A 26,321-nucleotide genomic window follows, 5' to 3' on the forward strand; every position below is an offset into this window, starting at 1 on the left:
GAGGGAGGGGCTGGGGGATGGGACTGGAGGGATGCCGGCAGCACTGGCCTCAGCTGACTAAAGAGATCCGGGGCCTGCGCTATCACACATGTGCGAGGACCCTTAAGGCGGAATCGAGGGGGCCAGTTAGAGGCAGTCCTTGCTGCCTCAAGTGAGTATGGATCACCGTCGGGTGGGGAGCACGCTGACCCCTGAGAAGTACTGTTAGGAGGATGTGTTCCTCCCTCGGCTTCAAGGACGTGGGTGGGCTTCAGGGCTCCAGTTCCCCACCAGGCCTCCAGGTCCGACTGCACCGCAGCGGCCTTGCAGACCCGCCTTCCTGCCCCAGAACTTGCCAGGCTCCAGGAAGAATCCAGACAGCAGAGATGGTGCCTGAGGGCTCCAGCTTGAAAAGTGCTGTCCCTGGGGACCCAACAGTGGAGGGAGGAAGGGTGAAGGGAGTGGGGGGGTGGGGTCGGGAGGGGTGGCTGCCCTGGGAGACGTTGAGAGAGAAATATCGCCCCCCCACACCCCCTGCCCCTGCAACTGACCCATTGATGCCATAGGATCTCAGGGCCTTTTAGTCAGAGATGCCTCTGCTTCTTTACTCCTGTGTTCAAAACTATGCAAAACCAACTCTTCATCCTCTTGCTGCCATGCCAGGACTTTTAAAGCACTGTTCTTTTGAAGCACTCGTTCCCTAAACTGCAGTTTGGAGCTGTCCCAGCTATTTAAAAGTGTTCTCCTTAAACTGAGACTAAATCCTACTCTTTTGGAAAAACGGCCTTCACTTCACCGGAGATCGTCTTTTCTGCCCATTCCTTCCTTCTACTGCCCTCTTAAGAACCCCTGTGCTCAAAGAGCTTGGTGATTTATTTTTTGCTTGATGTCAAAAAGAAACCTTCCCCATGCACCCCAAAAAGCTTTCCTGGAACATAGGTGTTTCACAACCATGACAGTGTTTTGCAGTTAGTATACACTGGGTAGAGTGCCTAGCAATCCCTCCAAGAGCCAGAGGTGAGCAGACCTTTACTTATTTGATTGGATGCCCTTCAAGTTTAGGAAGGTCCCATTCTTATGACCCAGCAGGTAAGACAGAGCCCTGGATGGTTGTGGCTGTGATTAGATAACTTCTGATGATTTTATTTCCCTTACTGAGCTGCTGCTTCTAGGTTAAATTCGTTTTATTACCTGTCCTTTTTTTTTTTTTTTTTTAAATATTTTTATTTATTTATTTATTTATGTATGGCTGTGTTGTGTCTTCGTTTCTGTGCGAGGGCTTTCTCTAGTTGTGGCAAGCGGGGGCCACTCTTCATCGCGGTGTGCGGGCCTCTCACTATCACGGCCTCTCTTGTTGCGGAGCACAGACTCCAGATGCGCAGGCAGGCTCAGCAACTGTGGCTCACGGGCCCAGCCGCTCCACGGCATGTGGGATCCTCCCCGACCAGGGATTGAACCCGTGTCCCCTGAATTGGCAGGCGGATTCTTAACCACTGCACCACCAGGGAAGCCCTACCTGTCCATTTTTAAAGAAAGGCTGACAAAGTCACTGTAATAGGTCAGGAGTCTGAACTCAGGGTTGGTCAAAGGTACTCACAGGGAGGAAGGTGGATAAAAATAGGTGGATAAAATAGGAGGGTTGGCAAGTACAGCCAGGACACCCGTGTTCATCATGCATACTAATAAAGGCCAGAATCTCCTCATTTATCTCTGGTGGGAAGTTCTGATGGTTTCACAGGATCAAACTCAAATCATATTCAAACTAGGGGATTTCCCTGAGCATAAAAGGAAGTATCCGTCCCTAGCAGGAGTCGCTGCAGAGGAATAAAGATGTAGATGTAGAGAACGGACCTGAGGACACAGGGAGGGGGAAGGGTAAGCTGGGATGAAGTGAGAGAGTGGCATGGACATATATACACTACCAAAGGTGAAATAGATAGCTATTGGGAAGCAGCTGCATATAGCACAGGGAGATCAGCTCAGTGCTTTGTGACCACCTAGAGGGGTGGGATAGGGAAGGTGGGAGGGAGACACAAGAGGGAGAGGATATGGGGATATATGTATATGAATAGTTGATTCACTTTGTTATACAGCAGAAGCTAACACAACAAGGTAAAGCAATTATACTCCAATAAAAATGTTAACAACAACAACAACAACAACAACAACAAAACCCAAAATCTAAGTCAATCAAGCCAACGGAGACAATGTATGTGTTTACAGTTCAAGAAATCCACAAGGGAATCCTTTATTCTGTAGGCAATGAATGGTCCATTCGAAAAGGAAAAAACTTTCTAAAATGTTGTCTTTCCATTTATTGTTCAGAACATCATTTTTATACCTCTGCATTTCTTACTATTCAAAGCCAAGTCACGTGAGTTACAGGGAAGCAGCTGATGGATTTAAAGTTGGGTCACTTGATTTAAAAACCAGTGGCAGTTGATTGATTTAAATCCCGGTCATATGACATGAGGAGGGGGTGCTAAAAACTGCTTTTTCATCTCTGGCTCAGAATATCATATTTACCTTGGTTTTTCTTATGATTTAGAAAACTTGAGCTGTCTCTCCTTGGAATCATCAGGAGAAAAATACAGTATTTCAGGTTCATTCTTGAAACCAACTTCTCACGGTTAAGGTGTATTGGCTAAAAGATCTTCCTTCTTCAAGAGATTCCAAACCTCTGTAAGACACTTCATTGTAATTGTAGAAAAAAGAAGAATGAATTCAGGCCAGCAGCTGCAGGAGGCCAAGGCAGCCCCCAGGACTAGGGAAGGAGGAGGAGGAAGGGCTGAGAGTTGCCATTAGAGCAGACAACCTCCAGAGGGCGCTGAAGCACCGGCAGAGCCCACCTGCCACTCCCAGTTTGGCACTCCAGGGTCAGATTTGGGTTTGGAGATAGGGTTGCTGCAACCCCAAGGAGGTGAGCAGAGAGGAGGAGTTGATTACCGGTCTCCTCTGACTCTCTGACCCAAATTGCCTGGCTTCACAGGGGGGACAGGGTTTTGCTTTCAGCAAACTGATGGGGCACTTCCAGGCTGGTCGGGTTGCCCAGTGGCCCGACAGCCTGACAGGCTGAACTGCGGTGTGACCGCCCTTTGTTTCTCCAGAATCTGTGCATCAGGAGGTGCATGGGTGCGGGAGCCCATCCACCGCCCCTCCCCCCAAGGGGGATGGCACCTTCCCTGGCTGTACCCTATGATCACCAGGTACTTGAAATGAAGGCAAGTTTTTTGACTTCAAGGAAAAGCTCACATAACCATTTCTTCCTCATAATGTGTGGGATTTACTATAATGGAAGGACATTAGAAAGAACAGGTAGAAAACTCACCTGTTGGTCTCCATGTAGGAGTTTATTTTGCATGAAGCCCTCCTACGTGAGTAGATAGCAGAGGTTTATTTTTGTCCCCGTGTGTGTAGTTGTGGCAGAGGATGTAGGTATGGTGATTTGAAGCCCTCAAAGAAATATTCTCAGAACTCTCAAGATTTCTCTTGATCGGAACCGAAAGAGACCTGGAAAAGGAGGAAAAGAAAAGGAGGAGGGAGAACGAATGACTGTTTCTCAGTAAATTCACCTTCCTGGTTGATTGTTCTGTCTTCTCATTTCTTTTAACTTCTATGTGTGTCTAATGGAATAATGTAGAAAGGCTGATTTTTATGCTTTAAAAGATTTTACATCACAAAGAAACTAGAAGTGGCTAACAGAACTTATTCAAATCAATTTTGCATAGAGACTTTGATATTAAATTTGGATACTAAAATGGGTTTATCCCAATTTTCTCTTTCTTTTTGAGTGAATATTTGTAACATATTTTTGTAGATAATAATTTATCCTAGATACACAAAATTGTGAGAATGGGTACCATTTTTTTACCACTTAAATGATTTCTTTTAAATAAATAGATTGTACACTTTAAATGCCAATGTTGTGTCTTACGTGTTGTTTTTTAATTCCTTGATTTCCAAAACTTGTGTTTATTTAATTGATTTCTATCTAATAATCTGTGTCTCGCCTTTATTGTTTCTTACTTTATATTTTATTGATCTATAGTTAATTTACATTATTATATTAGTTTCAGAGGTACAGCATAGTGATTCATAAATGTTTAGGTTCTTCTCCATTTATAGTTATTATAAAAGAGTGGCTATATTCCCCATGCTACACAGTACATCACTGTAGATTATTGATTTTATACATAGTGGATTGTACCTCAAAATCTCCTACCACGATTTTGCTCCTCCACCCTATCTCTCCCTGCTGGTAACCACTAGTCTGTTCTTTAATCTGTGAGTCTGTTTTTTTGTTGTTATTGTATTCAATTTTTTAGATGCCACGTGTAAGTGATAACATAGCCATGCTTGTTTTCTCATACCATACCGTGCTTTTTTTCTCATAACATGCCATGCTTGTTTTCTCTGCGGCTTATTTTACTAAGCATAATACCCTCCAAATCCATCCATGTCCTTGCAAATGGCAAAATTTCATTTTTTGCTGAAGTCATCATAAAAAATCTTTTTTATCCACTAAGCTATTGAGGAACACTTAGTTTGACTCTATATCTTGGCTATGGCAAATAACACTGTTATGAACATTGGTGTGCAGTTATTTTTTTTTTGAAATAGTGTTTTTGTTTTCTTCTGATATACCCAACAGTGAAATTGCTGGATATTATGGTAGTTCTATTTTTAGTTTTTTGTGGAACCTCCATTCTGCTTTCCACAGTAGCTGCACTACTTCACATTCACATCAAGAGTGTACAAGAGTTTCCCTTTCTCCACATCCTCACTAACCTTTGTTATTTGTGATCTTTTGGATGACAGCCATTCTGACAAGACTGAGGTGATATATCTCATAGTTTTGATTTGCATTTTACTGCCGATTAGTTATGTTTAGCATCTTTGTGAGTTCTGGCTGTCTATATGTAGTTTTTCCTTGGAAAAAAAATGTCTATTTAGGGCTTCTCATTTTTTTAAAAAAAGATTTTGGGTGTTTTTTTGATATTGAGTTGTATGTGCTGTTTCTGTAGTTTAGGTATGAACCCTTGCTTGGTCATCTTTTTTGATGTTAACCTCTTATCATGTGCAAATATTGTCTCTCCCTCAGCAGGTTGTCTTTTCATTTTGTCTTTGGTTTCCTTTGCTGTGCAAAATCTTTTAAGTTTAGTGAAGTCCCATTTGTTTATTTTTGCTTTTGTTTCATTTGCCTTAGTAGACTGAACCTAAAACTGTTGCTATCATTTATGTTGAAGAATGTTCTATATTTTCCTCTAGGGGTTTTATGGTTTCTGGTCCTACATTTAGGTCTTTATTCAGTTTTGCATTTATTTTATATATGGTGTGCTAAAATAATCTAATTTTATTCTTTTCCATGTAGCTGACCAGTTTTCCCAGTACCACTTATTGAAGAGACAGTTTTTTCTCCATATTGCCTGCTTTGTCATAAATCATAAATCAATTAAATATAAGTGTGTGGGCTTATTTCTGGGATCTCTATTCTATTCCAGTGATCTTTGTGTCTGTTTTTGCTCTGGTACCTTTCTCTTTGATTACTGTCGCTTTGCAGTATAGTCTGAAGTCAAGGTGCGTGATGCCTCCAGCTGTGTTCTTTCTCAAGATTGTTTGGCTATTTGGGGTCTTTGTGTTTCTATACAAATTTTAAAATTACTTTTTCAAGTTCTGTGAAAATGCTTTGGTATTCTGATAGGGATTGCATTAAATCTGTAGATTGTCTTTGGTAGTATGGTTATTTTAACAGTGTTAATTCTTCCAGTCGATGTGCATGCTATATTTTTCCATCTTTTTGTGTTGTCTTCAACTTCTTTCACCAATGGCTGATAGATTTCTGAGCACATGTCTTTTACCTGCTTAGGTGTGTTTATTCCTAGGTATCTTATTCTTTTTGATGTCATTGCATATGGTATAGTTTTCTTAATTTTTCTTTCTGACAGCTTTGAGTTTTGTTTTTTCTTCTTTTTCTAATTCCTTCAGGTGTAATGTTAGGTTGTTTATTTGATAATTTTCTTGATTCCTAAGAATAAGCTTGTATCACTATAACTTCCCCCTGTGAACTGCGTTGGCTGTGTCCCATAGATTTTGGATCATTGTGTGTTCATTTTCATTTGTCTTGGGTATTTTTAGAATCCCTCTTTAATTTCTTCAGTGTTCCTTTCTTCCCCTTTTATTCCCTTCATCTGTGATGTGAGGACTATCTTTAATATTATGTTTGGATTTCTTTCAGTTTTGTTTATGTGTGTGTGTGTGTGTGTGTGAGTGTGTGTGTGTGTGTGATTATTTAAGTTGCTGAGCTCTTAATTTCACATGGACACTGAAAACCCTGCATTGTTACTCTGCTCCCCCACAGTTACTGAATTTGACCTTATATTTTACATCTACTTGTTTTGTGTGTCCCTTAACTTCTTATTGTGAATATAGATGATTTTATTACTGTTTTTTTTTTTCCCATCCTTCCTATTAGCTGTGTCCATGGTTGATTTACTACCTTTGTTGAATATTTGCCTTAACCAATGAGGTTTTTCCTTTAGTAAGTTTCCTTTCCTAATTTTTATATTTCAATCGTGACCTTTTCTTTTTCACTTAGAAAAGCCCCTTTAAGATTTCTCATAAAGCTGGTTTGGCGATGCTGAGCTCTTTTAGTTTTGCTTCTCTGTAAAACTTTAGATCTCACCATCAAATCTGAAGGAGAGCCTTGCTGGGTAGAGTATTTTTGCTTATAGGCTTTTCCCTTTCATGACTTTAAATATACCATGCCACTCCCTTCTGGCATGCAGAGGTTATCCTGAAAAGTCAGCAGATAACTTTATGCAATTTCCCATGTTTGTAACTTGTTGCTTTTCCTTTGCTCCTTTTAATAGTGTCTTTTTATCTTTATTTTTATTTTTTTTTCCATTTTAATTACAATGAGTCTTGGTGTGGTCCTCTTTGGGTTGATCCTGTTTTGGCCTTACTGTGTTTACTGGACTTGGATGTCTGTTTTCTTTCCCAGGTTAGGGAAGTTTTCAACTCTTATGTCTTCAGGTATGTTCTACACTGCTTTGTCTTTCCTTTTTGCTTCTGGGACCAGTATAATGCAAATATTAGTAGACTTGATGTTGTTTCACAAGTCTGTTCAACTTTCCTCATTTCATTTTAATCTATTGTTTTACCGTTCATCTTCAGTGATTGCCAGTACTCTGTCCTTCAGTTTTCTGATTCATTCCTCTGTATCGTTTAGTCTACAGTAGTTTCCTTTAATGTATTTTTCATTTCAGTTATTGTATTCCTCATCTCTGTTTTGTTGTTCTTTAATGGTCTAACTCTTTTTAAAAAAAATTTCTAACTTCTTGCTCTGGTCGTCCATTCTTCTCCTGAGTTCTTTGATCATCTTTACAGTCATTACCTTGAACCCTTTGTTGAGGAGATTGGCTATCTCCACTTCACTTAGATCTTCTTCTGAATTCTTATCTTGGTCCTTCATTTGGATTGTGTTTCTGTGTCACCTCATTTTTCTTAACATCCTGTTTTTATTGCTATGTGTGCAGTAGGTTCGTTACATTTCCTGACCTTGGGGAAGTGGCCTTTTGTAGGAGCTGTCCCATGGGTCCCAGCAGCCCCCTCTCCCCTGGTCACTAGAGCTATATATTCTAGGTGTACCCCCTATGTGGGCTGCTTGGGCTCTTCTGCTGTGGTGGGCTGACTACTGTGGGTAGCCTGGTAGGCTTGGCTGCCCCCAGACTGCTTGTTTGCCAGGCTCTGCCTTGTATGGAGGCTGTCTGTGCTGCTTGGTGAGACTAAATCATAAGGCAGCTGGCTGCACAACTCTGGGGGACACCAAATCTGGTGCTGGTTCACTTATGGGTAGGATTGCAGTCCAGGTGATATCAGGGCTAGTGCCCAGTCACTGGTTTTGGGGCTATGCTGGCTACTGGGAGGAAGAGACAGGTTCTGCGTTCTGGCTGCAGGGCCCAGGAGCCACAGAGTTGGTGTTGGATCACTGTTCCTGACACAGCTCTCTGCAGGGCCGGGGGTATCCCTAATCTTGTGTTGGCATTCTGATGGGCAGGGTCAGGACCAGCTGAGTCCATGGCTGCTTCTGGCCTGCAATTAAGTGGCCTGGTTACACAGGCTGCTGGGCTGTGGTATTCCTGGAGCTGGTGTGTGCCTGTTGGTGTATGAGGCTGATCCCACTGCTAAAGCAGGTTTGCTGTTGGGTAGGTCCAAGCTCCATCCAGTCCCTGTGCAGTTACCACCTGCCGATGGTGAGGCTGACTCCAAGGACAGAGCAGGCTCACTTGTCAGAGGGGCCAGGGACTCTGGGGCTGGTGCCTGTCCACTGAGGTGTGGAGGCTGGTCCTGGGGCTTTTGGTGGCTGGACCCATGTCCAGGGGCAGCTGTGCACTGACAGGACCTGAAGGCAGCCTGTTTGCTGGTGGATGGGGCTATGCCCCTGCTCAGTTAGTTGCTTGGCCTGCAGCATCCTAGTACTTGTGTCTGTAGTCTGGTGGAAATGGGTGGGGCTCGGTCCTGAGGCCGATAAGCTACAGGGAGGATTCTGAAATTATGCTTGCTGGTACCAGCGTCCACGAGGTAGAAGGAGCTCCCACGAATGGCTGCTGCCAGTGTCTCTGTCCCTGAGGCTGTGCTGTAGTTGCCTCTTGCCTCTCTGGGAGACTCTCCAAGATCAGGAGGTAGGTGTGACCCGGGATCCTTTCAAATGACTGCTTCTGTTCTGATTCTCAGATCATGTGGGATTTTGTGAGCATCTTTTAAGAGTGGAATCTCTATTTCCCACAACCCTCTGGCTCTCTGGAAAATAAGCACTACTGGTCTTCAAAGCCCAGCTTTCTAGGAACTCTTCTTTCCACAACAGGATCCCTGGGCTTGGGAGCCTGATGTTGGCTTCATACCCCTTGCTACCTGGGAGCACCTCTGAAATTGTAATTATTCTCCCATTTGTGGGCCACCCACTTGGTGGTATGGGTCTTGACTCTATTGAGATTTTGCCCTTCCTTTCTGTCTTGTCGAGGTGCCTTCCTTATATCTTTAGCTGTAAAACATCTTTTATGGTAGGTCCCGGACTTTTTCATCAATTGCTGTTCTGTAAACAGTTGTGACTTTGGTGTGCCCTTGAGAGGCATCAAGCTCTGGGTCTTTGAATGCTACCATGTTGGACAATCTCTCTACTTCATTCTGAAATCATATTATTTAAGTTTTCTTAGTATCTTATTTGATTAGCGACAGTTTGAAATTTATTATCACTCATGTTTACTTCGCCTGTTTAAAAAAATTGAATAGTGCATTCATTCAGTTTGAAATGAAGGTAGTGACCTGTGAATTTCCATACCTCAAAAATCAAGGATAGGACAAAAGCCTTTTCTACTTGTGTTACCCTCAAACTCTGCACCCCACCCCAGCCTGGGGATTAACCTCTTGCACCCATGCTCACCTTCTGTTTTCGGACCTTTAACCATCATTGCATCTGTATGTGTGTTGACAAAGTGAACGCTAGTCTTTGCAGTTTTTGTGTTTTGTTTTTTGGTTTAGGGAACAGTCCTACTATGAATGTACATTTACTGCTCTACTGAAGTTCATATATAAACCTGCCAAGCACATTACCAGAATTGGAATTGCTTGTATATACACTTTGATAAATTTTATAGACAATGGTAGAACAGAAGTAAATTGTATTTCAAATGCCACAATATTCTCACACCATGAAAACCCTTCCCTTTTTAATATATCTGTGTGTAGTTTATCTTTATGCCCATACTATATTTCCCAGAGATGGGTAAGTGTTATGTTTCTTGCTGGCACATTTAACGTATTGTTCAAAGTCAGGCGTTTAGTGGTTTTAGCATGATCCTATTTCCATGAACTCGCAAATACAAGATCTTCTCTCACACTGTCTTTTATTCCCTGCTGTTTTATATTGCCCTCTTCATTCTCAGTCCTGGTCTTTCTTTATGTTCTTCATCAACCTGGATAGGTTATACTATTTTCTCCCTTATTCAAGACCAATAGAATAGAATAGAATACAACACCCAGAAATAAACCCTGATATATGGCCAAATGATTTTTGACAAGTTGCCAAGACTTTTCAAAGTAGAAAGGATAGTATTTTCAACACATGGTGCTGAGAAGTCTTGTGGGCAACATGCAAAAGAAGGAAGATGGACCCTTACCTAACATCATATGTAAAAATTAATGAAAACGTATCAAGAAACTAAATATAAGACCTAATAATATAAAACGTCTTAGAAGAAGATACAGGACAAGAGCTTCATGATATTGGATTTGGCAGTGTTTTCCTCCATATGAAGTGAAGGAACAACAAAGGTACAGCTAACAAAAAAATAAACAATTTGCAGTACATAAGTTAAAAAAAAAATGTGTATCAAAGAAATGTAAACAGAATAAAATGGCAACCCACAAGATGGGAGAAAATATTTCAGAGCCATCTATCTGACAAGAGATTTCTATTCAGAACATACAGAGAACTCCTGCAACTGAACAAAAACAAACACCCTGATTCAAAAATGGATAAAAGACTTGAATAGATGGTTCTTCAAAAAGATGTACAAATGACTAAGCACTTGAATAGATGCTCCATATCACTAAATGCATGTTTATATGTTTGTGTGCATGCATATACACACAAGCACACACACACATACACAAGCAGAAAACAACTATTGGTGAGGATGTGAGGGAGTTGGAACCATTGTGCTATGTCAGAGGGAATGCAGAATGATACAGCTGCTTTGCAAAAGAGTATGGCAATTTTTCAGATATTGAAAAATAGAATTACTACATGATCCAGGAATTTTACTATGATGTATACCCAAAGGTATTGAAATCAGGGTCTTAAAGAAATATTTGTACTCCAGTGTTTAGAGCAGTAATAATCACAGTAGCTAAAATATGAAAGCAACCTCAGTGTTCATCCACTAGTTCCTGGATAAACAAAGTGTGGTATACCCATATAATACAATAGTATTCAGTGTTAAAAAGGAAAAGATCTAGGAATATGTTACAACATGGATGAATCTTGAGGAAATTTAGCTACCAAAAATGCCATTTTTGTGACTTTTAGTGAGTCATAACAATACAACTACTTATTTCAATTATATGGGGGTACTTAGTGTAGTCAAAACCATAGAAATTGGGAGGATAATGACGCTTTTCAGGTGGTTATGGAACAAAAAGGAAAGTTATATTTAAAGGATATAGAGTTACAGTTTTAAAACGTAGAAAAGGATTAGAAAGATAAATGGTGATGTTGATCGCCCAATAATATGAATGCATTTAGTATCACTGAACGGTGCACTTTATAATAACTAACATGTTATATTTTATGTTATTTGATTTTACCAACATACAAAATTGGGAAAGAATGTAATATCAGGAAAGGGAGTGGACCTGGGATAGAGCAGAGAGTAATCAGAAGGGTGAGACACTGCATATGTTGAAGAAGAAGAGCTGAGAGTCTTCATTGGCCAGAAGAGACTTTATAAAAGAGAAAAAAAAAATTACTCTGAGGGTGTATTAGATAGATACCTGTGGGTGTGCTGCTATCTCCCATGGGTTATCTTAAAGAGTCTAATAAAGTCCATAAAGCTTGCTGAGGCTTTTTTAAAAACTGGATTCCCTAGGAGATAATTAGAGGGTGGTACTTAAGTCTATGTCTAGGTTGACAGATTTTGCAGGGAAGACGAACCTGAGAACAGTGGAGGTCTTAAGAGTGTAAGTACATGGAAATTAGAAAAAAAAAATAATAAAGGGAATTAGGAAAACTTTGGACTTCAAAGGTCATGTATTATTACTGAGTCAGACCTGAGGTTTCTAAGGAGTTATATACACAGTTGCTATTTGGATTACTTGTTGATAAAGATAAGTGGAAAAACTAGAGTCGTTCCCAAGTGTAGGTAAGATATAATGAGAGGATGGAGGTGGAAAGTAGGGAGACCCAGAGAAAAGTGGGAAGGTCATATTGGGCCAAGATGATGGTAATATCCAACAGAACAGACGGTAGGACAGACTATGGATTCATCTTTTTTTTATTTTGCCTCCCCCCTTCATCCTTAATAATTCTTTGGGAATATTTCACTGCTCTGTGATGCAGGTACAGAATTCGAGTGAGGAGGCTACACCTTCAGTGTCCAGCTGTCTGAGTCCTCAGTGTGCTTCAAATGATGGAGAACTATTGCTTCTTTATGAGAAGGGTTAGTACCTCGTAGCTAAGCTTAAGCTGGAGCTTATGCAATATTGATTCCATTTTATATATACTGTTGGCATGGAGGTTCCTCCTCCTCTTTTCTTGAACATTATGAAATGAATCTATATTTCTCAGTATTTGGGTATATCAGATAAATACGTTAAGTAAAGGAATCTTATATATTGCTCCCTGCATAGTTTGCTCTTTCTTGTTTCTCTTTTACCTTTACTAAATTAGCACAGGGAGAGACCTTGAAATGTTCTAATCAGGAGAGATTAGAACATCATATTTCTAGAGAGGTTGCTTGGACAGAGCAGGGGTCCCAGTGAGAATCCAAGCTTCTGTTTCTACTTGGAAGTGTACCTGTGTAGAATAGAGGGCTCCAGGAAATATCCTAGAATATTCCAGTGTCCCTGTGGGAGATCATTAAGAGAGGCAGGATCTGGTACCAGATCAGTGTACTATGACATGTTTGTCAGTCATCTGATGTGAGATTCTCAGAGCCAATCCCATATGGTAGGGCTGAGTGCAGAGTGATGAAGAACCTGTGAAAGCCTTTGATTGCATGTTAAAGATGAAGCTCTGATTTTGGGGAGAATTTTCTTACCTGACTGAATGTCACCCTTCTGTGGGGATGAGATTCTGTGCTTTTCCTCTGTTGATGACCACTGACTGCAAATCATTAGAGGATCATGTCTAGAAAGCATTCTTTATTTAATTTCTTAAAGAAGAAAGCATAGAAAACATTTTTATCCACTTTCAAATTGAGGATCAAGGGGAATTACATCAGTGAAAATGTCAGAGTAGGGAGCTCTGGCTTGTGTCCATCCCCAGAAACACTGACATACGTGGTAAAACCTGTCAAAATGACCTTATCAACACATGTAAGTTTTCTTTTCTTTTCACGCTGTAGATTTATCTTTCATTGAAACTTTACTTACTACAGGATGTGGAGAATAAACAGGGAAGTAGAAACTGTATTTCCTGATGAGAGAATGACTAAGTCACATTAGCTGTTCTGAACTCTGCCTTACTCACCGTGACTCTAATTAAAACAAACAAACAAACAAAACACTTTTTTTTTTGGTAAGTCAGTTCTGACATTTCCTCGTTAAAGACAAGGTAACAGATACAGACTTAAATCTACCAGAATTGAGCAAACTTTTGATTGTACCTGTGTTGAACATATGAGCATGACCTGCTACAAATCTTCATTATACTTATTGCCACAACGGGCAAATTCCCTTTTTCCACTCCTGATATGTTGCATGTAAGGAATGCATAGGTCACTAAACCCAGCTGGTCACAGGTAAACTCTGCCACATGGATTACTGCATGTTTTCCTGCTGGAAGACCACACATTCTCGAGGATCATGCCTGCAGAGTATCTGGGCTCTTCTTTTTTTCTGGATAAAGGTTAGATAATCACCTAATTTTATGAGTAATATATAAATTGTATTTGCATATTTTTCAGGTTTTTATTTATCCATTCTCTTTCAAGTCCTAAGTGCAAATATTAAAGTGATTTCCAAGAGGGTGGTAAATAAGACAGCTCCAAAATTAGCAATAAATCATAATGCAATTGTGAATGCATTAATGTGATTAATATGTAGATACTTATGTAAATGCAAGTTTAGTAATGCTTTGTGGAGAGCTTCAGAATCTAGGTATTAAAAAAAAAAAAAAAAAAGAAGGAGTTCTTGAAACTCTCAGGGAATTATAGAGAAGTCTTTGTGTCTATAAATATCATTCTGAAATAATGCATATTCTCAGAAATAAACTAGGCATAACATTGTAGGAAAAAACTTCATGAAATGAAAGAGCATGTGAGATGGCCATACAAGAAAAATAATATTCTCAGAGAATAATGAACAGTGTGGAGTTCAGCAGAAGGGTCATACACATTCAGAGAGCAAAACTTTGGAGAGCCTAGTTGTGAGTTCCTCATATTTCATCTTTGGAGACACGGTAGTCATTTGAAATATGATGTTATAAGATGACGTTAACATACTTAAATACTTTCGTTTAGAAATGACCACTTAGAACCAGAGTAAATGAAAGAGAACACAAAATTATGTTTATGTTGATTTTTAAAGACCTCAGGTGAGTGCTGATTATTTAAAAATGCATGATGTCTTTCACTGCAAAGTAAAGGAGCTGTTACAGTGGAGGATTACTGGACTGAATGTCAATACTATGACATAGTATGAGTGTGTTTCGTGTTTGGTAATTGCAATCATTGTTGCTTTTGTTGTGGTCATCCATTTGCAGTGCTTGGTGTCAGTTGATTTATCTCTTGTAAAAATAAAATACAGTCTGTGTGTGTGTGAAAAAAAAAAAAAACATACATGATGTCTTGACTAAAGTTGTATGGAATTTGAGATCTGGAAAAAAGCATTTCTTTTCTGTAATGCTAGGATGATAATTGGACATTTTTGCAAGAAAGAGATTTCAGGATGCAAATCTCGTGTCTCTAAGGTGGGAAGTCAGTTCATGGTGGAACATTCTATTAAACTTGTGTGAGTGGAGAAATATTTCTTTGGAAGGAAGAGGTCACGAATCCCTTTTTAATAGTTAATGGTTTATAGCATACCGAATGAGCAAAATGGCTATTTCTGAACTTTAGAAAAAAATAATATAGTTTTTCTGCATTTATAACATGAGGCTGATGTAAAATATCAAAAATTCTTTATTTTGAATAGCAATGTAATCAATTTGACATAATTCATATATATTGAACCTGTGGTACACACACACACAGTAAAACTTACATTCAGAAAATTGTTTGCACTTAAGAAATATTTTCAAGTGTAGGTGATTTACAATGTTGTGGGTTTTTTAAATACATGTTTATTGGAGTATACTTACTTTATAACACCGTATTAGTTTCTGCTTTACAACAAAGTGAATCAGCTATATGTATACATATATTCCCCATACCCTCCCCCCTTGAGGCTCCCTCCCACACTCCCTATCCCACCCCTCTGGGGGACATAAAGCACCGAGCTGATCTCCCTGTGCTATGCGGCAGCTTACCACTAGCTGTTTTACATTTCGTACTCTATATATGTCAGTGCTACTCTCTCACTACGTCCCTGTCTCCCCTTGCCCCCTGTGTCCTTAAGTCCGTTCTCTACATCTGTGTCTTTATTCCTGCCCTGTCACTAGGTTCGTCAGTACCATTTTTCTAGATTCCATATATATGTGTTAGCGTACGGTATTTGTTTTTCTCTTTCTGACTTACTTCACTCTGTATGACAGACTCTAGGTCCAACCACCTCACTGCAAATAACTCAATTTTGTTCCTTTTTATGGCTGAGTAATACTCCATTGTATAGATGTGCCACATCTTCTTTATATATTAATCTGTCGATGGACACTTAGGTTGCTTCTATGTCCTGGCTATTGTAAATAGTGCTACAGTGAACATTGTGGTACATGTATCTTTTTGAATTATGGTTTTCTCCGGGTATATGCCCAGTAGTGGGATTGCTGGGTCATATGGTAGTTCTATTTTTTAGCTTTTAAGGAATCTCCCTACTGTTCTCCATAGTGGCTGTATCAGTTTACATTCCCACCGACAGTTCAGGAGGGTTCACTTTTCTCCACACCCTCTGCAGCCTTTATACATTGTTGTATTAATTTCTGCTGTGCAGCAACGTGACTCAGTTTTATATATATCTATCTATATATCTATCTATCTATATCTATATATCTATATCTATATATCTATATATCTATTCTTTTCCATTATGGTTTATCACAGGATATTGAATATAGTTTCCTGTGCTATACAGTAGGTCTTGGTGGGTTGTCCATCCTATGTAGAATAGTTTGCTTCTGCTATTCCAAAACTCCCAATCTTGCCTTCACTCTCTCCTTGGCAACCACAACTCTCTTTTCTATATCTGTGTGTTTGTTTCTGTTTCGCTGACATGCTCATTTGTGTCCTGTTTTCGATTCCACATATAAGTGATATTATATGGTATTTGTCTTTCTCTCTCTGACTTACTTCACTTAGTATCATTATCTCTAGGTCCATCCATGTTGCTGCAAATGGCATTATTTCATTCTTTTTTATGTCTGAGTAATATCTTTTGTATACGTATACCACACCTTCTTTATACACTCATTTTTCAATGAACATTTAGGTTGTTTCCATGTCTTGGCTGTTATAAATAGTGCTGCTATGAACATAGGGTTTCATGTATCTTTTTGAATTATAGTTTTGTCTAGATATATGTCCACAAGTGGGATTGCTAGATCATATGGCAACTCTCTTTATAGTTTTTTTGAGGAACCTCCATACTGTTTTCCATAGTGGCTGCACCAACTTACATGGCCACCGACAGTGTAGAAGGGTTCCCTTTTCTCCATACCCCCTCCAGCATTTGTTAATTGTAGATTTTTTTTAATGATGGCCATTCTGATCAGTGTGAAGTGATACCTCATTGTAATTTGGATTTGCATTTATCTAATAATTAGTGATGATGAGCATCTTTTCATGTGCCTATTGGCTCTCAGTATGTCTTCTTTGGAGAAATGTTTATTTAGGTCTTCTACCCATTTTTCCATTGAGTTATTTGTTATTTTGTTATTGAGTTGTATGAGCTGTTTGTATAGTTTGGAAATTAAACCCTTGTCAGTCTCATCATTTGCTAATATTTTCTCCCAGTCCATAGGTTGTATTTTCATTTTGATTATGGTTTCCTTTGCTGTGCAAAAGCTTATAAGTTTGATTAGTTCCTGTTTCTTTTTTGCTTTTACAGTAAGTCCCCTACATATGAACAAGTTCTGTTCCAAGAGTGCGTTTGTAAGTTCAATTTGTTTGTAAGTCCAACAAAGTTCGCCTAGGTACCCAACTTACACAGTCGGCTATATGGTATTGTACCGTAATAGGTTTATAATACTTTTCACGCAAACAATACATAAAAACAAGCACAAAAACAAAGAAAGCATGTTTAATCTTACAGTACAGTAACTTGAAAAGTACAGTAATACAGTACAACAGCTGGGATACTCGGGCTGGCATCGAGGGAACAGGCGAGCAGCGTTACTGATTGGAGGAGGGAGGGGAGGTGGGAGATGGTAGGGGTGAAGGATTATCAGCAGTAGGAGACAGAGGGCAAGCTGCAATTTCACTCCTACCTGACGTTGATGGCAAAGGTTCTGGTTCCTTGCTGGATTTAATTCTATCTACCCTCTTGAAAGAATGATCCATTGATGTCTGGGTAGTAGCTCTGTTTTTCTCATCTTAGATGACAAGGTAACACTGGATTGCAATCTGAATGGCTGCTGCCACCTTTGGGTCCCATTCTAGGTTCGGGTCCTGTGCCTCAAAAACTAACAGTGCTTCCTCAAGTAACGAAGATTCCCTTGCCATTTTCTGTGTCGTGAATCTCTTCAGTTCTTCAGTTACTTTTTCTTCCTCCTGTCCCTCTTCATCCTTTCTCTGGGCCTCCAATTCCATCAGTAAGCTCCTCATGTTGCACAGCAAGGAGTTCAGCGAAATCGTCCTCTTGCAGATCTAGCTCCAGCTTCTCGCTGAGGGTCACTACGTTGCTGAAGACCTCTTCGGACTTCTGATCTACCTTCTCAAATCCACAAAAATCATGAACAAACTGTGGGCAAAGGTTCTTCCAAACCCCATTCAGCGTGACCGCCATACCCTCACACCATGCAAAGTCAATGTTTTTTATGGTCTTGTAGATGTTATAGTCCTCCCAAAGTTGTCCCTAGGTTGTTCCTGATTTGTCACTTACCTTTACTGCCTGACAAATAGTGTGACATAAATAATATTTCTTGAAAGTCGCTATAACGCCCTGGTCCATAGGTTGGATGAGCAACATAGTATTTGGTGACAGATGCAGTACTTTGACGTTGGGATGAAAGTCATCCATGAATGGGGGGTGGCCCAGAGCATAGTCGAGCAGCAAAAGAATGTTTTGCTGGAACGTCTTTCTCCAAGCAATATTTCTCTACATCTGGGATAAAGTGGCGGCAAAACCAGTCCTGGAACGTGGCCTGTGTAATCCGGGATTTGGGGTTACGCTTCCACACAACAGGAAGAGAGCCTTTGGCTATGGTTTTAAGGGTTCTTGGGTTCTGTGAATGATAAACTAAGAGAGGTTTCAGCTTCAATTCACCGGAAGCATTGCCACCAAACAACAGTTAGCCTATCCTTTGCTGCTTTACAGCCTGGCGTCAACTTTTCCTCCTCACTGACGTAACTTCGGTCTGGCATCCTCTTCCAGTACAGTTGTGTCTCATCCACATTAAAAACCTGGTTGGGTAAATACACACCATCATCAATAATTTCTCAAAGTGTTTCTGGAAGTTCCTGGACAGCTACCCTATCTGCACTTGCTGTCTCTCCACTTACTTTTACATTGTGAAGGCTGGCTCTAGCCTTGAACCGATGAAACCAGCCATGGCTGGCATTAAAAGATGTGCCCTCTGATTCTTTGCCGTGTTTCTTCTTCAAGTCTTCATAAAGGCTTTTAGCTTTCTCTTGAATCAGCGTTAAGTTGAGCAGGACTCAGCGCTGATGTTGATCCTGCATCCGCACACTGAGAAGTTTCTCCATCTCCTCCATCACTTTTCCATGCTTCTTGGATATTGTGTCAACATTGTCGGCACAGCAGACTTCACATGTTCCATGATCTTGTCCTTGTTCTTTAGATTCGTGCCAATGATTGAATGATTCATGTTGTAAGAATGAGCGATGTCTAACATCTTTTTGCCTCGCTCCACTCTCTCAATTACTTTCACTTTTGTTTCCGTCATTATCGCTCGGCGCTTCTTAACAGTACCAGCTACATCACCTCTGCTTTTACGCTTGCTTCCAGACATCTTGGGCTTGAAATAAATGTACTGTACTACTGTACTCCATACAGTACTGTAAAGTACACAAAAGCACAACCACATAGAGAGGAAGCACGCACGTGACAATGTATGCCAGACACGTGAACTAACTTACATGATTGGACACGCGAATGGACGTTTGCATCTTTGAAAGTTTGCAACTTGAAGGTTCGTATGTAGGTGACTTACTGTATTTGTACTGCCTAGGGAGAACTACCTAGGAAAATTTTGGTATGACTTATGTCAGAGAATGTTTTGCTTATGCTCTCTTCTAGGAGTTATAAGGTGTCCTATCTTATATTTAAGCATATACGCCGTTTTGAGTTTATTTTTGTGTATGGTGTGAGGGTATGTTCTGACTTCACTGATTTGCATACGGCTCTCCAACTTTCAAAACACCACTTGCTGAAGAGACTGTCTTTTCCCCATTGTATATTCTTGCCTCCTTTGTCAAAGGTTAATTGCCCATAGGTGTGTGGGTTTATTTCTTAGCTCTCTATTCTATTCCATTGATCCATGTATCTCTTTCTGTGCCAATACAATGCGGCTTTGATTACTGTAACTTTGTAGTATTTTCTGAAGTTTAGGAGGGTTATGCCTCCTGCTTTGTTCTTTTTCCTGGGGATTGTGTTCACATTTCTGACTTTTTATGGTTCCAGATACATTTTAGGATTATTTGTTCTAGTTCTGGGGAAAATGTCATGGGTAATTTGATAGGGATCACATTAAATCTGTAGATTGCTTTGGGTAGTGTAGCCATTTTAACAGTATTAATTCCTCCCATCTAAGAGCGTGGGATGTCTTTCCATTTCTTTGAATCATCTTCAGCTTCCTTTACTAATGTTTTGTAGTTCTCAGTATATAAGTCTTTCACCTCCTTGGTGAGGTTTATTCCTAAGCATTTAATTTTTTTGATGCCATTAAAAAAAGGATTGCTTGTTTACATTTCCTTTCTGATATTTCATTGTTAGTGTAAAGAAATGCAACCAGGGACTTCCCTGGTGGCTCCGTGGTTCAGAATCCGCCTGCCAATACAGGGGACATGGGTTTGAGCCCTGATGCAGGAAGATCTCACATGCCGTGGAGCAACTAAACCTGTGTGCCACAACTACTTGGCCTGCACTCTAGAGCCAGTGAGCCACAAATACTGAGCCCATGTGCCACAACTACTTAAGCCTGCATGCCTAGAGCCCGTGCTCCACAACAAGAGAAGCCACTGCAATGAGAAGCCTGCGCACCACAAGAAAGTCTAGTCCCCACTGGCCACAACTAGAGAAAGCCCGTGCACAGCAATGAAGACCCAATGCAGCCAAAATAAATTTAAAAAAAAAAAGAAAGAAAAACCAGGAAATGCAACCAATTTATATATGTTAATCTTGTATCCTGCTACTTTGCTGAATTTGTTTATCAGTTCTAGTAGTGTTTGTGTGGAATTTTTAGGGTTTCCTTTATATATATTATCATGTCATCTGCATATAATGACAACTTTACCTCTTCCCTTCCAACTTGGTTAGATTTTATTTCTTTTTCTTGTCTGATTGTTGTGGCTAGGACTTCCAATACTATGTTGAAGAGAAGACGTGAGAGTGGGCATCCTTGTCTTGTTCCAGATTTTAGCGGGAAGGCTTTCAGCTTATGAACGTTGAGTATTATATTGGCTGTGGGTTTGTCATAAATAGCTTTTAGTATGTTGAGATATATTTCCTCTGTACCCACGTTGGTAAGTGTTTTTACCATGAATGGATGTTGCAGCTTTTCAAATGCTTTTTCGCCATCTATTGAGATGATCGTTTGTTTCTTGTTTTTCCTTTGTCGATGGGGTGTATCATGTTGATTGATTTGCATATGTTTGAAACAGCTTTGTGAAACTGGGGTGAATCAAATTTGGTCATGGTGTATGATCCTCCTATGTGTTGTCGGATTCGGTTTTCTAATATTCAGTTGAGAATTTTTGCATCTATATTTATCAACGATATTGGCCTGCAGTTTTCTTTTTTGGTAGTGTCTTCTTCTGTGTTTTTTTTTTAAAGTCTTTATTGAATTTGTTCCAATATTGCTTCTGTTTTATGTTTTGGTTTCTTGTTTGTGAGCCATGTGGGATCTTAGCTCCAAACCCAGGGCTTGAACCCGCACCCCCTGCACTGGAAAGCGAAATCTTAACTGCTGGACCACCAGAAAAGTCCCCATCTGTTTTATTTGTTTTTTTTTTTTAAGTAAATTTCTTTCTTTATTTATTTTTGGATGCATTGGGCATTCGTTGCTGTGCTCGGGCTCTCTCTAGTTGCGGTGAGCGGGGGCTACTCTTCGTTGTGCTGTGCAGGCTGTTCATTGTGGTGGCTTCTTTTGTTGCACATCATGGGCTCTAGGTGCGTGGGCTTCAGCAGTTGTGGCTATCAGGCTCAGTAGTTGTGGCTCGTGGGCTGTAGAGCGCAGGCTCAGTAGTTGTGGCCCACAGGCTTAGTTGCTCCATGGCATGTGGGATCTTTCCAGACCAGGTCTCGAACCTATGTCCCCTGCAGTGGCAGACAGATTCTTAACCACTGTGCCACCAGGGAAGTCCCCCCTCCCCATCTGTTTTTGATATCAGCGTGATAGTGGCTTCATAGAATGTCTTTGGAAGTATTCCTTACTCTTCAGTCTTTTCGAAGAGTTTGAGAAGAATCTGTGTAAGTTCTGCTTTTTATATTTGGTAGAATTTGCCTGTGAAACCATCTGATCCTGGACTTCTGTTGGTAGGGAGTTTTTTTAAATTACAGATTCTATTTTTTAAAAAATTCTATTTATTTATTTATTTATTTTGGCTGTGTTGGGTCTTCATTTCTGTGCGAGGGCTTTCTCTAGTTGCAGCGAGCGGGGGCCACTCTTCATCACGGTGCATGGGCCTCTCACTATCGTGGCCTCTCTTGTTGTGGAGCACGGGCTCCAGACGCTCAGGCTCAGTAGTTGTGGCTCACGGGCCCAGTTGCTCCGCGGCATGTGGGATCTTCCTAGACCAGGGCTCGAACCCGTGTCCCCTGCATTGGCAGGCAGATTCTCAACCACCGCGCCACCAGGGAAGCCCTCTATTTTGCTTTTAGTGATCAGTATGTTCAAGTTATCTATTTCTTCTTGATTCAGTTTTGTTCGGCTGTAAAAAATATATATATTTTTAAGTTATGTTAGCAGCTAAATACTTACCATGTATTAGACCACAAAAGAGAGAAGAAAAAATATTAAAATACTTTTTCAAATACAACAAGTATTGAAATGTTTTAAAGAAATTGGTATAATAATACTAATTACAATAATGACAAATTGTTCTGAACTTAAAGACTACATATATCTAAGATGCTTATTATATGCTTATTGTTTTATTGTTTTTAAATACATGGAATGTTTTCTCCTTTCTAATGTAATTCTTTTATTTTACCTGTATACTGTGAAAAAAATTGAGTTGCACATAATATAAAAAATTACACTTTAATAGGAGATATTAATCCATTTACATTTACTATAGTACTGAAAATACTTAGGTTTAGCGTTCCATGTCATTGAGTGCTCTTTTTTATTTATTTATTTTTAAAAAAGATTTAATTTGGGGGGGGCATAAATTATTCATTTATTTATTTAATGTTAACATCTTTATTGGACTATAATTGCTTTACAATGGTGTGTTAGTCTCTGCTTTAGAACAAAGTGAATCAGCTATACATATCCATATATCCCCATATCTCCTCCCTGTTGCGTCTTCCTCCCGCCCTCCCTATCCCACCCCTCTAAGTGGTCATAAAGCACTGAGCTGATCTCCCTCTTCTATGCAGCTGTTTCCTACTAGCTAGCTATTTTACATTTGGTAGTATATATAAGTCCATGCCACTCTCTCACTTCGTCCCAGCTTACCCTTCCCCCTCCCCATGTCCTCAAGTCCATTCTCTATGTCTGCGTCTTTATTCCTGTCCTGTCCCTAGGTTCTTCCCAACGGTTTCTTTTCCTTTTCTTTTTAGATTCCACATATATGTGTTAGCATACAGTATTTGTTTTTCTCTTTCTGACTTACTTCACTGTGTATGACAGACTCTAGGTCCATCCATCTCACTACAAATAACTCAATTTCATTTCTTTTTATGGCTGAGGAATATTCCATTTTATATTGAAGACGTGCAACATCTTTTTTACCCATTCATCAGTTGATGGACACTTAGGTTGCTTCCATGTCCTGGCTATTGCAAATAGAGCTGCAATGAACATTGTGGAACATGACTCTTTTTGAATTATGGTTTTCTCCAGGTATATGCCCAGTAGTGGGATTGCTGTGTCATATGGTAGTTCTATTTTTAGTTTTTTAAGGAACCTCAATACCGTTCTCGATAGTGGCTGTATCAATTTACACTCCCACCAACGGTGCAAGAGGGTTCCCTTTTTTCCACACCTCTGCAGCATTTATTGGTTGTAGATTTTTTTGATGATGGCCATTCTTACCTGTGTGTGGTGATACCTCATTGTAATTTCGAGTTGCATTTCTCTAATGATCAGTGGTGTTGAGCATTCTTTCATGTGTTTGTTGGCAATCTGTATATCTTCTTTGAAGAAATGTCTATTTAGGTCTTCTGCCCATTTATGGATTGGGTTGTTTGTTTTTTTTTTTTTTTTTTTTTTGATATTGAGCTGCATGGGCTGCTTGTAAAGTTTGGAGATTAATCCTTTGTCAGCTGCTTCATTGGCAAATATTTTCTCCCCTTCTGAGGGTGGCCTTTTCGTCTTGTTTACGTTTTCCTTTGCTGTGCAAAAGCTTTTAAGTCTCCTTAGGTCTCATTTGTTTATGTTTCTTTTTAATTTCCGTTTTCTAGGAGGTGGGTCAAAAAGGATCTTGCTGTGATTGATGTCATAGAGTGTTCTGCCTATGTTTTCCTCTAAGAGTTTGATAGTGTCTGGCCTTACATTTAGGTCTTTAATCCACTTTGAGTTTATTTTTGTGTATGGTGTTAGGGAGTCTTCTAATTTCATTCTTTTACCGGTAGCTGTCCAGTTTTCCCAGCACCACTTATTGAAGAGGCTGTGATTTCTCCATTGTATATTCTTGCCTCCTTTATCAAAAATAAGGTGACCATATGTGTATGGGTTTACGTCTGGGCTTTCTCTCCTGTTCCATTGCTCTATATTTCTGTTTTTGTGCCAGTACCGTACTGTCTTGACTACTGTAGCTTTGTAGTATTGTCTGAAGTCAGGGAGCCTGATTCCTCCAGCTCTGTTTTTCTTCTCAAGATTGCTTTGGCTGTTCGGGGTCTTTTGTGTTTCCATACAAATTGTGAAATTGTGATTGCAATTACCAAACATGAAACACACTCATACTATGTCATAATATTGACATTCAGTCCAGTAATCCTCCACTGTAACAGCTCCTTTACTTTGCAGTGAAAATTGATTTGTATATTCTTTGCCTCTGAGTCCTTGTGGGATTTTTTTTTTTTTAATTCAGACAGAAAGTCACAAAAATTATACTCATCCTCATCAGTTCACTCAGTCCCATGTAATTAATTTTTTTTTTTCATCTTCATCTTTTGTTAGCACTTTTATGAGTTCATCAGTTTTTCATTAGAGTTCTGAAAATGCTTATTCATTCAGTTCAGCAGTACAGTCAGTTACCAGAAACCTGTACTTGTCAGAGTCTTTTCCATGAATTTCTTGAAGATGTAAACCTTTTACAGGAACATATTTGCAAAATCATCAGAGTACACCCAGAACTGTCTGTAAATGACAAAAGACTTAAAAATGACCACGGTTAAAGATTTGATGAAAGTTCATAATAATGCAGTTGACAAGAAAATTAGTTATTTCTGAGATATACATTTTAAAGTAATAACTAGGATTATTACTTATAACATTATACCAGAACATATAAGATTTTTAGAAATTTCATGTAATGTCTGAAACATTTATATTAACATATTTCCATACATATTTCCATACAAATACAAATATAAGATTTTTAGAAATTTCGTGTAATGTCTGAAACATTTATATTAACATATTTCCATACAAATAACCCAATGAAAGTTTAGTTTTAGTTGTTTTGTTTGTTTTTTTATACTGCAGGTTCTTATTAGGCATCACTTTTATACACATCAGTGTATACATGCCAATCCCAATCGCCCAATTCAGCACACCACCATCCCCACCCCACCGCACTTTTCCCCCCTTGGTGTCCATATGTTCATTCTCTACATCTGTGTCTCAACTTCTGCCCTGCAAACTGGCTCATCTGTACCATTTTTCTAGGTTCCACATGCATGCATTAATATACGATATTTGTTTTTCTCTTTCTGACTTACTTCACTCTGTATGACAGTCTCTAGATCCATCCACGTCTCAACAAATGACTCAATTTCGTTCCTTTTTATGGCTGAGTAATATTCCATTGTATATACGTACCACATCTTCTTTATCCATTCGTCTGTTGATGGGCATTTAGGTTGCTTCCATGACCTGGCTATTGTAAATAGTGCTGCAATGAACATTCGGGTGCGTGTGTCTTTTTGAATTATGGTTTTCTCTGGGTATATGCCCAGTAGTGGGATTGCTGGGTCATATGGTAATTCTATTTTTAGTTTTTTAAGGAACCTCCATATTGTTCTCCATAGTGGCTGTATCAATTTACATTCCCACCAACAGTGCAAGAGGTTTCCCTTTTCTCCACACCCTCTCCAGCATTTGTGGTTTGTAGATTTTCTGATGATGCCCATTCTAACAGGAGTGAGGTGATACCTCATTGTAGTTTTGATTTGCATTTCTCTAATAATTAGTGATGTTGAGCATCTTTTCATGTGCTTCATGGCCGTCTGTATGTCTTCTTTGGAGAAATGTCTATTTAGGTCTTCTGCCCATTTTTGGATTGGGGTGTTTGTTTCTTTAATATTGAGCTGAATGAGCTGTTTATATATTTTGGAGATTAATCCTTTGTCCGTTGATTCATTTGCAAATATTTTCTCCCATTCTGAGGGTTGTCTTTTCGTCTTGTTTATGGTTTCCTTTGCTGTGCAAAAGCTTTGAAGTTTCATTAGGTCCCACTTGTTTATTTTTGTTTTTATTTCCATTATTCTAGGAGGTGGATCAAAAAAGATCTTGCTGTGATTTATGTCAAAGAGTGTTCTTCCTATGTTTTCCTCTAAGAGTTTTATAGTGTCCAGTCTTATATTCAGGTCTCTAATCCATTTTGAGTTTATTTTTGTGTATGGTGTTAGGGAGTATTCTAATTTCATTCTTTTACCGGTAGCTGTCCAGTTTTCCCAGCACC

Source organism: Eschrichtius robustus, chromosome 7 (assembly GCF_028021215.1).
Source record: "Eschrichtius robustus isolate mEscRob2 chromosome 7, mEscRob2.pri, whole genome shotgun sequence".
NCBI classification, from domain to species: Eukaryota; Metazoa; Chordata; class Mammalia; order Artiodactyla; family Eschrichtiidae; genus Eschrichtius; species Eschrichtius robustus.